Here is a 15,509-nt window from a genome sequence, read left to right as displayed (position 1 = left end):
CACAGATCGAAGTCCTAAGAACATATATAGGCAAAGCAGTGGAAACGACTCAAGTTACTCCTGAGTTGCTAGAACTCGCCTTGCAGCTAGTAAATATAAACAGGTTTTTAATTTAGTTACTAAATTTTAAATTGACTCTTACATAAATAGCAATAATTTTCAAAAAAAAATATTGTCGAAATATTAAATGGAGACAGGTAACAAAATAGGTTTTATGGGTTAAATATTAAAGGAGTTACTCAATTGAATGTGATATATCAGTTTAATTATCAAACTTAATGGAATATCATTTTAATCACTAAATTCATAATAAATATCAAACAAATACCTTAAAATATGTGTTCAAGATTTAAAAATTATTTTATGAAGTTCTATATATTTTTCTTAAATTCTGTTACAACCAAATGCAAATGTATGAATTCTAGTATTTTATATAATATAGTAAGATTTTTAAAAATTTATCTACTATTTATTTATAATTTTATAATCATTTTATTTATTAAAATAAAAATAATTAGTAAATAAATTTTTAAAAATCTCACTATATCATCTAAAATACTATAAATTCATAACTTTTCATTTATTGTAATGGCATTTAAAAAAAATGTTTAGAACTTCATAAAATAATTTTTAATTCTAAAACACATATTTTGAGGTATCTGTTTGATATTTATTATGATTTTATTGATCCAAATGATACTCCGTTAAGTTTGATAATTAAATTGATATATGACATTCAGTTGAGTAACTACTTTAATATTTAACCCATAGTTTTATTGTTATTTTTGACAATATTAGAGACCATCTTCAACCCAAGTTTAAATTTGTACTTTAACACCATTTTAGTGTCTTCTCTAACTCAACTCTAAATCTTACCCCATTTCGATGTTGTATTAGAAATTACACCAAGTTTGGTGTCATACAAATTTTTATAATTTTTGTTAATGCTTACCTAAAACTAAATTATTTTTTTATATCATACTAACTTTATTACTTTATACTTTTTTTTCTACTCTAGTAATAAAATAACCTATATACTATAAAAATGTCGTAAAATTTAGTGTATGTGGATTGAAGATAAATATGAAAATATTGTAATTTTGACACTATTTGGGTATGGATTTCACACCAAAATAATGTGATCCATCGAAGATACTCTGATCTTATGGACCTAATTTCTTACTGCGGCCTTGGACCCTTGGTACATTTATTTGTAGAAAATTATAGTGCAGTTAAATCTTTATAAATTGATATCCTTGACGTTGGATAATATATACTAGGTTTTTTTTATTCACAAAAGAATATATTACTTCCTCGATCCTAGCTAATTCTTTGGATTTGGTTTGAACACGGAGGTTAAGAAATATGTTTAAAGTAAATTCTTTGGATTTGGTTTGAACACGGAGGTTAAGAAATATGTTTAAAGTAAATATAATGAAAAAGAGAAAGAAAAGTGGGTGAAGTTGTGGTACTCATTGATTTTTAATATATAAAAGCGAGATAGTGGATTAAAAATAGTGTGAAAAGAGGGGGAAAATGAAAAAGTGGCAGGTTTTGATAAATTTTGAAATGTAAAGATCTGAATAGAATATCCAAAAATTGAATAAAACATCCCAATAAAAAAACGGTAAAAATGGTTTAGGAAGTACAAGTTTATTGAGGTTATTTATGTATGTGTTATCGGGTCTTCATTTACGAGGTTAGGGATAAATTGTCAAAATACATTTGAAAAAAGGGTCCTTGTTGCAGGACATGGTTAGGTTTGTGAGATAAGAAAGAAATGATACAGTAACAATTAGGACAAACAGTGTAGGCTGCCAAAAGATCCCAAATCTTTCTTCAGTAGCAGACATGCTTCCCATGTGGCAGTCTAGTTTCATAGATTTAGTACATTTAGGACAGACCCCCCACTCTTCAAACATCATACATTACACCCCCTCCTCTTTCTTATACTCGTTAAACCCGTCAATGTTCCGTGTCGTGTACAAACGTTTCTTGTATTTTCGTGTTTTCGTGTAACAAACTTTAAATCCGAACCCGATCCAAATTTAGATTCGTGTACTAATTTGGTGACAATAACACGACACTAATATATTTGTGTTTACCTTGATTTTACAACTTTGCTCTAAAATTAGTCTTTAGATTTTACTTTTTACTGCTACTCCCAGAAGAGTGATTATATGTCTCATGACCAGCTCTAGGACTGAGCATAAAAACCGAAATCAAACCAAAACTGGTAAAAACAGACTAAAATCGAATCGATTAAAACCGAGCCGAATTAAAATCGAGAAACCGAAAAACCGAACCGTTACAAATAATCCGGTTCCGGTTATAGAGTTAAACTGAACCGAAAAACCGAAACCGAACCGACTATTATAATATATTAATAAATATTAATACATATTACAGTTTGCCTAAGCTATGTTATTAAGTTGTTGTTTACCGATTGACTGTGTTAACCTTTTTTGTTAGAAGATATTAGACATCAGCGATTTATAGCTAAAATCACTAGGAAAGATATTTTGAATTACTATGTTTTACCTAAACTATGTTCACAAACTTGAGTCGTTGCGGTTACAGTTTTCTACTTTCTTGTGTGGAAAATGAATAATAAGATTTTGTCAAATGCAACATGACATATTTTGTCTCAGCAAGGCAGTTTATCTATATTTATGCTAAAAACTGATTAATGACAAAATATGTCAAATGCAATTATTTTTGCCGGTTTTAAAACCGAAATCGAAAAATTACAACCGAACCAGGATTTTTGAAACCGAAATTAAAACCAATGACTCGGTTGCGGTTGCGGTTGCGATTTTCAAAACCCAGAATCTTCGGTTGCGGTTCCGGTTTTATCATGATTAAAATTCCAATTAACTCATTCGAAAAATCAGTAAATTGACTTATCGAGAACTTACATGAGAAGTCTTAAAATGACTTGTCGATAAGTCAATTAGACTTATCGAGAACTCAGTTCTCCATATACTTTTGATCACTTTGATTCTGCTTTGATTCTGCTTTAAGTTAATTTTACATATTGAAGATGTAAATTAATAATTACGCAGTTTGTTTAGAATTTAAAAAATTCCAAGCTAAATTTTGAATTTTTGAAAAATAAATATACGGAAATTTCTGAAATATTTATAATTCATATTTTAGTTAATTTCCAATTTAATCAAATAAATTTTGATTTACCAGAAATTCATCTGCTGCAAAATATTAACTGAGTTTTTGCTTTATGATGGAAAATTAAGCATACCAATTTCACCTACAAGTCTAGTGAAAGTTGCTTCATCCAAAGGTTTAGTAAAAATATCAGCTAATTGTTTTTCTATTGGTACAAAAATGAGCTCAATAGTACCATTTGTAGCATATTCTCTAATAAAATGGTATCTTACATCAATGTGTTTTGTTTTAAAATGATTAACTGGATTAACCACTATGGATATATCACTAGTATTGTCATACATAATTGGAATTTTGTGTAACACTAAATTATAATTGGAACCGTGCTCTCCCCTAACCAGCACTTCTCTAGACTCCATCTTCATGTAATTATCCAAATCCGGTCTATGTCAAACAATTGTTGTTGTTGATTATTTGTCTATTACTCCCTCTGTTCCACTGGATTCGGACGGGGGATTGTCACGCATATTAAAACTCTCGTAAACCATGATTTTCTAAATAATTTTAATTTTTATATAGATAAAGAAAATTCTACAAATAATTTACAGAACTGTATTTTATAATAGTATTAAAATGTGTGTTAAACATAAAAAAAATGTGTAAAAAATTTAATGGGATATAAGGAGTATAATTTTTCACGCATAAGTAAAAAATTTAAAACGCTGGAATTAAACGTGGATGGATGACATTGTCTCGTGCATCTACAAAAATTTCAATATTTGATTTATTCACGGAAAATTATAGTTGACAAATATTTACAACAATCGCACTCGGAACTGTCTGTTATTATTGTTTCAAAAATTTCTTCTCTTCCGGAGATTATCATTGACTTGGTAAAAAAAGTTAAATAATTTATTCCCTCCGTCCCAAAATGATGTTCCTATATTGACTTTCGGTACTGTTCACGGTAAGCGATTGAGTACTAATTTACATCTAATCTATAATATGAAACATAGTCATGAGTGATTTCGTTGGATTCGTATTTATCAGTACTTTAATACAGTGAAATTTTTATATTTAATACTAATACGAATTTAAAGATATTAACGATCAAAAGTGTGCATTGACAAACGTGTTCAAAATAAAAAAGAAACGTTTTTAGGGACGGAGGGAGTCGTTTTCTGTTGATTGCAAAGTACTGTATTACGAAGGCACGGTTCTTTTTACATAAATTAATTTAATTTTAAAAATATTCAAACGGAATCGTAAATCGTAATGTCAGTCTTAGTACAAACTACAAACGCATTTGGTACATACTAATGTCAGTCCCAGTACAATGGCATTATTACTGCGAACCTAACAAAGATTTAATTTATTTTATTTTTACCTTTTTGCTGTCATGATTAAAACAATATATTCACTTGTACTGCTCAGTTTCCAACTGGACAGTACTTTTTTATTCTTTGGGTAAAAATTCTCTTTTGCTTTTATTAGTATAAGATTTTATACTTTACTTACCTTATTGATATTGTCTACGGCAAACAGATGTTACTGTATATCATACTCCAGTAAATATTAAGTTGATTTTTTGCCGCGACACTATAAATTACAAAAATCAAAATTTTAATATAGAGAAGTTGGGGTAATCGTTAAAAACTAACATACAAAAAAATTACGATTCCCATTAACCAGGCCGGTGCAAGTACGATACTAGTCACTATGTTTAGTTCCTGGCTATAAGCACACATAAAAACACTGGTTAAATATAATGTACTCTCTCTTTTTCATTTCTTTATAGTTTCTTTTTTGGATATCCCATTCATTTCTTTATATTTCAAAATTTACCAAAAATAGTCAATAATTCCTTTATTTCCCCACTTTTTCTTTCTTTTCACACTACTTTTACCCCACTATCTCTTTTTTTATAAATTAAAAATCAATAGGTTCCATCAATTCACCCACTATTCTTTCTTTTTTTCATTATTTTATACATATTTCTTAATCTCCGTGTTCAATCTTTTTGATACGGAGGGAGTAATTATGTAATCAAGTGCAAAAATGGAGTAGTGTGTAAAGGGGGATATAGAGTAATAGAGGTAGACAGAATACAATAATTTAGGCCACGCCTCGCCAAGGGTTGTGAAATGAAAACAAGATGACACTGCTGCAATCTGGGGTTGTTATTCTGTGAGCGTCTAACTATATTATGGTTTAAGCTATCAATATCATCCAAATATTGCATGGCGTCTCACTATTTTATGGTTTCTGATCCACATCAATCGATTATAGGTGTTGTGCCTAAAATCAGTGTTGAGCCGGATTTATAGCCCATAGAGAATTAGATGGATTGACATAATGAATTAGGCTTTCTAGATGACAATGTAAGGATTATGGGCCTAAGTGGGCTGGTATGATAGGGGTATTGAGACAATGGTTAGGGTCTGTTATGAGGGTTATCATAATAGGGTAATAAGAGCGGTCTCGTACAGATTAGCCAATACCCTAGGCTTTTTAGAATATTCCAAGACCCAGGGGTAGTCAAGAATTATAATAGGTCGGGTTGTTTTCAATATGGCGAGAGGCCTACACGGGCTTATCCTGATTATGGAGAGAAGCCTGCAGAGGCAGTGTTCTACTAGGACACAACTCCTGGCCAGCAAGGAATAGATAGTTGGACTCCTAACATGTTACTACAACTTGGAAAATATGGATATACATGATATACGCATGGAATATACATATATCTCATGGATAATTACAATAATATCAAAGATAAATAAGGATTGGTGGTATATTAGAAGTAGGACTATTTGGATTAAGCCTAAACCTAGTTGGATAAGGCTTGGAAGCTATTATGGGCTTAGTAAAAACGTGGATAGCCCATCATGGAGGAGTCCTGAGGCTATAGAACTACATATGGACTTGATTCCTATAAATATAGGATATGTAGGCCATTTGCAAAGGTTGGACACTCGTTTTCTCTACAGAAACACACGGTGGAGCTCTCGCGAAACCAATTCCGGGCACCCCCCACGACTGAGTAGGAATTACTCCGCCACCACGCTCGGAATCCTTGCAAATTCAGTCCAACCGCAGCCACAAACGCCTCCCGCTTCCGGCAGATTAGGCGTATTTTGCTTTTCAACATACGCCCGATTTTCGGCCCAAATCTATGTGATTCTTCCGTTATTCCAGCAACAACCACCCCGAATGTTGTACCAAATTCCTCTCACAACACTTTTGGCGCTAGAAGGAGGGGATTGGTGATCTTTTGAGGGGAAAGATGCGGAAAAGCTCTGGCGATGAACGTACACCAGAGAGCAACAAAGGCGGCCTTGAAATCGAGTCCAAGGAGGCCATTAATGGAGATAATATGGATGATATCACGTGGATTTGCAGGAGAGTCGACTCCCAGTAAAATAAATACGAAAAAAATATATGAAAAAATGGTGGTTAAAAGCATGGTTTAACGAGGAATAGGTGAATGTCAAATAGCCTCAACCGCATATTTTATGGCTCCGGTATACAAGTGTTTTAGCTTTGATGAAAAAGGTCCTAGATATTATGGCCTAAATATGGTCTTCAGGTGTTGATTCCATTCGAAGAGGATTGGAAATAAGGCTCAACCGGTGGCTGGCGGGGAAACTCGGAAATTGCTCATAACCCTAGACATGAGGAAGGAAGGGCTGGAGAGAGTCCTCCAGGAAATGTGCTTTCTGATGATTGACCCGAGAAATGAAGAATGAGAGAAAAAACTTCAAAATATGGATGGTTTCTACTGCTTGAGGAAGAAATTTGGCTAGAATGAAAAGATGTAAAGGCCATATGGAGAGGCTACAATCAAATAGGCCTATGAGATAAATGGTGAAAGGCCGATTAGGGGTTTCCCCTCTATATGAAAAGCCCTGGTCTAGGGCAGTTCCCGAGCTAAATGTTGGTAAATGAAATATCAGGGAAGATTGTGATCTAGTTTACCCCATAATTGATGTTTACAACCCCGGAATTGACAAAGATAAGAACCCTATCTCAGAAGACGGGAATAGGCTAGGATATTTTGTCCAAGTAGAAGGCCATGGAATCGTCATGATGGATCACAATGGGGAATATATGTATGTCATGGACATGGCAAACCTCGATACAGGTTCTCACAGATGCAGTGAAACTCCAAAATGAATATTGGCTGGAAAATGACTTCGGTAAATGTCGACGAGGGGTATGTGCCTTTTTCATAGAAGTCGGACCACCTTATAATCAAAAAATTAGAGAAAACTTGGAATATAATAGAATCAGGGGTGATGTTACGGCTAGAAAGGACTATCGTATCCCCATTTTCCAGGGTTATAGAGGAATCCCATATTCCCCATTTTCAGGGTTATAGAGGAATCCCATATTCCCCTTTTCCAGGGTTTAAATGAATCTACATTGCCCAACTTCTACAAAATAAGCGTTACCCAAAATATTATGGTGTTTCTAATCAAGGAGAATATTTTAATCACTTTAGCATGTTGATGGGGGTGCATCTGGTGGAAGGCAATGCGAGGCGTAAGCTGTTGGGTCCTCGATGAGAATGCCTATCAATGGATTGAAAAGTTTCCCCTAGAATCTATATCCCCATGGGAGCAGATGGAAAGGATATTTTTGAAGTAGTTTCAAGTTCTTACAACGCTCCAATCACTACTGAATTCAATGTAGACATCTAAATAAAAGGGCAGTCATGAGATATTGAGGAAACACATTTCTTGGTTTAGCAAGGCATGGGAAAATTCAAGGGAAGTCCCAAATCTGACATGCCCCCAAATATTACATTTGTGCATTTAGTGAAGAGGCTCTTATAGTAAAAAATGGAAAATCTCAATTTTGAGGTTCTATCTCTTAGGGTTTAAGGCCCATCAAATTCCATCTTCACCCGAATAAGGGGTTCAACCTAATAAGGGTTTAACAACGCAGAGGTTAAGGCCTACAAAAGTCCTCTTAAACATGCCCGGGATTTCTATTGGAGTATGTGTTTACCTGGGCTAGGCGTTCAACTAGACTTGGCATTCAACTATACCAGGGGTTCAACAAGCCAAGGGTATGGTAAAAACTGGAAAACCCCAAATTTACCCCGTACTTCAGCCTATAAGCGGAGTAATTAGGTGAGCGTGAACAACAAAAGAGATGCAAACATATTATTTATGACAAGCAAAAAAAATCCAATGCAAAAGAGGCTGTGAACTCCCGGATTGGTGGCCAATTCTCTAATATTAATAAGCCCGAAAACTAGGCTTCTATGGAAAAGTGGTTTACCCATTTGAGGAACCCAAATAGAGGTTCCATTATGGCATGCTCCTGGAGGATAAGTTTCAGAATCTAGAAGTTTTCCGTGGTGGAGGGGTGTAACTAGGAAAACCCCCGGGTAGAGGCTCCAAAGAATTCTAGGGAGATGCTCCAACTAAATATGAGAGACCCTATTATGGGAGATGAAATAAGGGTCCTACACTCCTAAATCACTTTCCCTTAAGGGGATGAACTATGGTTTTAAATATAATCAAAACCCCCGACCCAAGGGAGTACTGAAGCTGGATTGATATGGAAATGAAGGCATATAAGGCCTATATCGAGGCTATTATATTTACTGGTAAAGCCCAACAACCATGAGAGCCCATGTACTGAAGATAATAAAAATGTCATCCTAGGATTTATGAGATGGTTGTGGAGGTTGCCCATGTCAAAAGGGGCTGAAGGCATGAGAAACCCCAGGAATCGGTTCGTATAAAGGGTATATGAACATCTCCACCTGGCCCGAAAGTGCATGATAGCCTCTAAGGTTGGCTTATAGCAGAAGCCCATGGAAGAAAACTAGCTCAATTCATTATAGCTTCTATCAGGAACAATGTTGATCATTATTATGGCCATGAAAATGATGTTGTTGTCCAAATGCCAGGTCTCTAACACGGGGGGTTCTTCTGCTACATTGCACTTCAACATCATAGGTCATAATCTAGAGTTGTAAGAGCCCATAAATATGAGCTGAACAATGGAATACTCTCGTAGGGGATAGAAGAAATTTGAAATACCCCGGTGGGGGATAGAAGTAAATCTGAAATACCCCTGTAGGGGATGGAAAAAATGTGAAATACCCCCGTAGGGGATGGAAAAAATCTGAAATACCCCCGTAGGGGATGAAAAAAATCTGAAATACCCCCGTAGGGGATGGAAGAAATCTGAAATATCCCGGTAGAGGATGGAAGAAATATAAGATACCCCGGTAGAAGGTCTATTTCAGGGTATTGGTAAAAGCTATTTAGCCTGTTCTTTGAGCTAGTTGAGGCTAACCCGAATCCTGTGATGGCCAGCCTCATGGATACCTATATATGCTTCTCCTCTACAAGAATGAGAAGCCTTACAAGGTTTAACTTTCGACCACAGAGAAACTATCTTGAAGAATCGGGGGGTAGTGTCTATCCTCGCTACTTGGGGGTAATCCAATTTTTTGAAACCCCGGTGGAGGCCCAAAATCTTCTATTGGAAAATTTTAATGAAGGTATATTTTATTGGTAAAATCATGGAGGCCTGCATACATGAGGACAAGGAGTTCAACATATCTAGTTTTCCCCTCAGTAATAGGCCTCCTAGGTTCGAACATTTGACCCCCCCAGAAGAGATACAATAATATTTATGGAATCATCAAGGAAATCTTGTCTTGTTTTTATGGGAAGGTGTATAGATAGTAGACGCTTCTCCTACGATACCTCTTGTTTCTTACAATGAGCATGCTCACGTAAGTTTAGGGGTTCGAAGCGAAAGCTAGTCGAACCCGTTTATGGAATATATAAGGTTCCTCTTGCATTTAAATAGCTATAAGGAACCGGGGGGTAGTGGATAATATGTTGTATGCTACCCCGGATGGTGTCTTGAAAGTGATTGATTTTTAAGCAAATTGGAATTTTCAAACAGTTAATGGATCGGGGTAATGGAATTTTCATAAAAGCCCTAATGAGAACTGATCGCATGGGGTGAGAACCCCCAATGGAAATTGATTTTTGAAGAATTCAAGGAATCTTGTACAGGAATTATGTACAGATTAGATTTAGCTTTCATGGATTTCTCTTGATATGCTTTTGTGGATGAAATTGGCTTATATAGATTTCATGGAATTGACTTACACGCCACAGATTAGATTTGGCATTCATGGATTGGCTTTTACACCATGGATCAGAACATATATGATTTATATATGAATTAGAATGGATAATATATGGATTATAGTGGAATATATTTGGAAATCCCTAGGGATTCTGGGGCTATATGGAATTTTAACTTGGCTAGGGTTTACATAAGGCTTAGGAAAGCCGAAAATGTATAAAACCCGGGATGAAGTTGATTTACTTCAATCCTTCGAACCAGAAGGGCCCAAAAGATGTATATGCTTATTTCAAGACCCTGGGGAATCTAGGAATATGGATAACCTAGATTGGGAACAACCCGAACAGGTGTGGATTACACTTAAAAAGGATATCGGAAATGTATGGATTATACATAAATTTGGGATGGATCCCAATTATTTAACCTACTTGATTCCCTTTGGGTGGTAAGGTTTAACTTATGCAAGAGAATATATATTTAATGGATGAGTTTGTATGGATACATAACTCCTGGTTTAGGTTCATGTAGGTATATGAACCTCATTGGATAGATTCATATAGAAATATGAATCTCTGGATAGGGTCGAATTCCTTTCCACAGGTGCATGTCAATCTCAGAGAAACTGAGCTAGTGTAGATCCTATGAAGTCTTGCATAAATATGGTTGGAATTGGAGTGCAAGGACCTTGCACAGAGAATAAGAACTTACAAGGATTATGTAAGTTTAGGTTCCAATGTGAACCTTGGAATTGGAATTGAATACGGGATCAAGAAGATAGTCAACGAGTATAGAGGTAACCCTATCACTTTTATATTTCATATCAGCCTTTAACTATTTGACCCTTTCAGCTACATCCTGGAGGAAGAGACATCCAGAACTTTGGGAATTGGGCTTCAGCTACCTTGATGAACGACAGGATCCAAATGAGGGTTTAGCTATTATCTGTAAACCCCTCTTTTGGGATAGCCCGACTAATTACTCTTGGGAAATCTATAGAGCATATGCCTATAATATTGGAGTTACAGACAAGAGGCATCAACATTATCCTCCTCCGCTGAACAAATTCTCATACTTTGCATTCAATGGTTGGCTGTGAATTTCTTATCATTGATCGTCTAGATGTGGGTTTCTAGGCATTCACCTGTTGGTTGTGTGTTTCTTGGCATTTACACGCAGACCATGAGACGATTTGGCATACACTTGCTGGATGCAAGTTCTTTGATATTCACTTCTTGGTTGTAGATTCATTGGTGTTTACCTATAATTTGATGGGTACGCACTGGCATTCACTTATGGCTACGGGTAAATAAATAATTATGTATTCCTCAAAAGGTAAAGTTGGAGGTATATCTTTCAATCCTTGAATTCACCCCTCACAACAACTTTGTACGAAAATGTAAGTCTAATCTTACGACTTCTTATAATGTTATGTGTTGAATATACATTGCATAATTATGGTTGATTATGTGGCTGGATATTTGATACTCTATACATCATGCTTTATGTAATTTACTTGTGTTATTCGTTTGGGAGGATACTAGTGATTCGTGGTACGAATTCCTCGGGATATTAAACTGTGATAACAAGGATTTAGGATTTTAAGGCATTTATGGGGTACGACATGGGGGATGCTTACGCGTAACCCAAAAATTGGCTTACCTAGGAAGACCATGTCGTAGGATATTATACCTATCTAATTTTTTGTTCAGGCTAACTATTTTGAAAGGCGAATATGCATAGAGGGATGAATAGTTGGACTCTAGGGTATGAGCATGGATTTCCATGTGTGCATGCCTGATTGCCTAGTTGTTAATATAATATGGATTCTTATATGTTTATGCTTGATTATCTAGCTTATGCTATAACGTGATTTGAGAACTAACAAGTAGCACGTCTTCTGTGATTAACAACATGACAATATTTGCTCAGTTAGAATATATGCATGAATGTCGATAGGCGTACCTTTGGATATAATGGATGATGTGCTTAAAATATGTATACATGTGAATGTGTGGCATGAATTTAATATATTACGTGTACATATGTGAACATGTAATGTGGGCTTATCATGGAACATGCTATACTCCGAGCTAGCTAATAAGTTATGGAGGTATTTGCAATATCCATAGAAATTGGGTTTCTTAACATGTTTAAGGTTTAGACCGGAGAAGGATGTCAAACGGGGGAAGGAAAACTGTTGGCTTGGGGGGTATATCAGCTCTTCAATATGTCCATCATGGAAGGGCTAATATGATGGAAAATAGGCTTATATCAACGGAACACCACGGAAGAGGTTGAACTGCACGTTTTCCATAACTTAAACTCTTGTCTCCATTGAAATGAGATAAGCCCTACTCTCATGCTTTTACATACTCATTATCATGCATGCTTTATGTGTATATATAGAAATTAATTACACCCTATATCTCTTATATTGCCCTACATGTGGACATGTTTCTCTAAATATGCATACCGTATATTCTCAAGGAATAAGACTTACATGGGTTTACATGTGTGGGGGTATTTTATTTTATATATTTCCTTATATTATGCATGGGGTTTCAAAATATTTTCAAACTTGTTGACCGAAGCTTTCAAGCAGATACCTAGGCACACTATATGTCGCATAATGTAACCACTTGAAAGGACATAACAACAACTGATGGGTATCTCCATGGCATTCCCTTGGTCTCTCATTCGGTAAACTTAAATAGCCCCATAGAATATGGGCAGGTCTGAAAAGTCCCATATCACATGGGCAAGATTTAAAACTCCCATATTACATGGGTAGGATTTTAAAGTCCCATATTACATGGACAAGATTTGAGTCCCACAAACACTGGGCATCAATGGAAAACTAAACAATATATTAAGAGGCCCAGTGAAGTAACCATGGAAGCTTCTGAAAATTATGGCTTTATCTTAAAAAGTGCTTTCGCCAAGGTTTAGCCTGATTGCTGAAGTAACAACGAATATGGATATTTATATTTATACAAAATCATCCACACTTTCATCTTCTTACTTTCATATTCATACTTGCATTCTACATATATAGGTTTCGTGCATTATAAATAAGAGTTGTTTAGCTCGTGCTACAAAACACTCTTTTTAAGTTATCTTGGCATCCCAGGATTATGGATATATGAAGCCTATTTGAAACAACGGGAATTTCTGGGACTCATTCATAAAGGATTAAAACCTAAAGATCGACTTCACAAGGAAAAGGGATATCTTGGAAGGTTAATGCATGGCTTTTGGAAAAAAGGCTGGAAGCCATAGGATATAGCTAAAAAGGACAGAAAGTCCTGTTAGGAATGTATGTGCATTAGTTTGATGATATGTTTAACAAAATACTTAAGTAGAAATTTAGTGTCTGTAGCCTCAACGGATAAGACCACTTTGGCTATCCGTTGATGGTGTAGCTTTACTTAAAAATAAGTCTAGTGTTGTAGCATATTTCAGTCTCTGTATTTAAAATGTAATTCTTGGAAGTTGAGAGAAACTATGAGTCATGTTGACTACTAGATGATATGCAGATAGGAAGGCCAATTGTAAATACTTCATGCCTTGTAATTTTGTATAAGTGAAGTGGTATCAACGGATGACTTAAAGACCTTCAACGGATGAGAAGCTAAGCTTCAACGGATGTCTCTAAAGCTTCAACGGATAAAGTCATCAACGGATAACATCCTTCAACGGATGAGTGCATCAACGGATGAAAGCTTCAACGGATAACATCCTTCAACGGATGAGTGCATCAACGGATGAAAGCTTCAACGGATGTTCTGATGATTAGCCGTTGATAAGGGGTAGTTGTACCTACAAACAGAGGCACATGGGTTGATAGAGACAACTGAGATGTGGTAGCCGAATTTCAGGAACAACAGAAAAAGCAGCCGTTCTTCTCTAGTACAAAGATGCAATAGTCAACAAAGTACTGGAGTGAACAGGAAAAGAAGCAAGTGAAGATCTTATTTTATTACTGTATTTTATATTGTTCTTCACTTGTACACTTGGTAATATATAAACCAAGTAGAAGCTAGTAATTAGATGTGAGATTTTCCAGAGCTGTTTAGAAAAATATTGAGAGAAAATTCATCTAGTTTGTACTAGGATGCAGCTGTGATCAACATTGTTTAATCACAGATTTTCTAAAATACCATCTCTGGTGGAACAACAAATCCACCAGAAAAGTTTTTAAGGTCTGTTGTGTTCTTTACATTTGTGCTTGAATATATATCTGTCTGTATTAGCTTAAAGCAATTCACACACTTGTTCTTCTTGAACACACAACTTTCATAAACTGCTCAAAACTTGAAAAAGTTTTGAGATTTACATTCAACCCCCCTTCTGTAAATCTCATTGTTAGTCCACTAGGAATAACAATTGGTATCAGAGCAGGCTCTTGACATACAAAGAGTTTAAAGATCTTGGAATCTAACAAAGATGAGTAAGAAGGATATTGGAGTAAAGATCCCAGTTCTTGACAAAGACAGTTATCACCATTGGAAGGTGAAAATGCACCTTCATCTACTCTCCCAAGATGAAGGTTATGTAAACTGCATTGAGAATGGTCCTCACATTCCCCACAAAGTAGCAACAGTTGCTACAGCCACAGTTGCTGTTGGTCAATCCATTCCAAAACCTAGAGCAGAATGGACAATGGAAGACACAGAAGAAGTCCACAAGGATAAGAAGGCTATGAACATTTTGTTTAATGGTCTTAACATGGATATGTTTGATAATGTGATAAATTGCACAACTGCCAAAGAGGTTTGGGACACAGTTCAACTACTGTGTGAAGGTACAGAACAAGTGAAAGAAAACAAAATGCAGCTTCTCATTCAACAGTATGAATACTTTCATTTTGAAGAAAATGAATCTTTAAATGAAACATTCAATAGGTTCCAAAAGCTGTTGAATGGACTGAAGCTGTATGGAAGAGTGTACCAGGTGAAGGATTCAAATCTTAAATTTTTAAGATCCTTGCCAAAGGAATAGAAACCCATGACTGTCTCCTTAAGAAACTCTCAAGATTATAAGGACTTCACTCTTGAAAGATTGTATGGAATCTTGAAGACTTATGAACTAGAGCTGGAACAGGATGAGGTATTGGAGAAGGGGAGAAAGAAAGGAAGTTCAGTTGCATTGGTAGCTGAAGATGAGAGGAAATGCAGACAAGAAACTGCGAGATCTACATCAAACTCCAAAGATGGTATAAGAAATCAGGAATCAAGCAAGGGGAAAGAGCAAGTTGC

Source organism: Apium graveolens, chromosome 9 (genome assembly GCF_009905375.1).
Source record: "Apium graveolens cultivar Ventura chromosome 9, ASM990537v1, whole genome shotgun sequence".
Taxonomy (NCBI): domain Eukaryota; kingdom Viridiplantae; phylum Streptophyta; class Magnoliopsida; order Apiales; family Apiaceae; genus Apium; species Apium graveolens.
Note: the sequence above shows the minus strand (reverse complement) of the source record.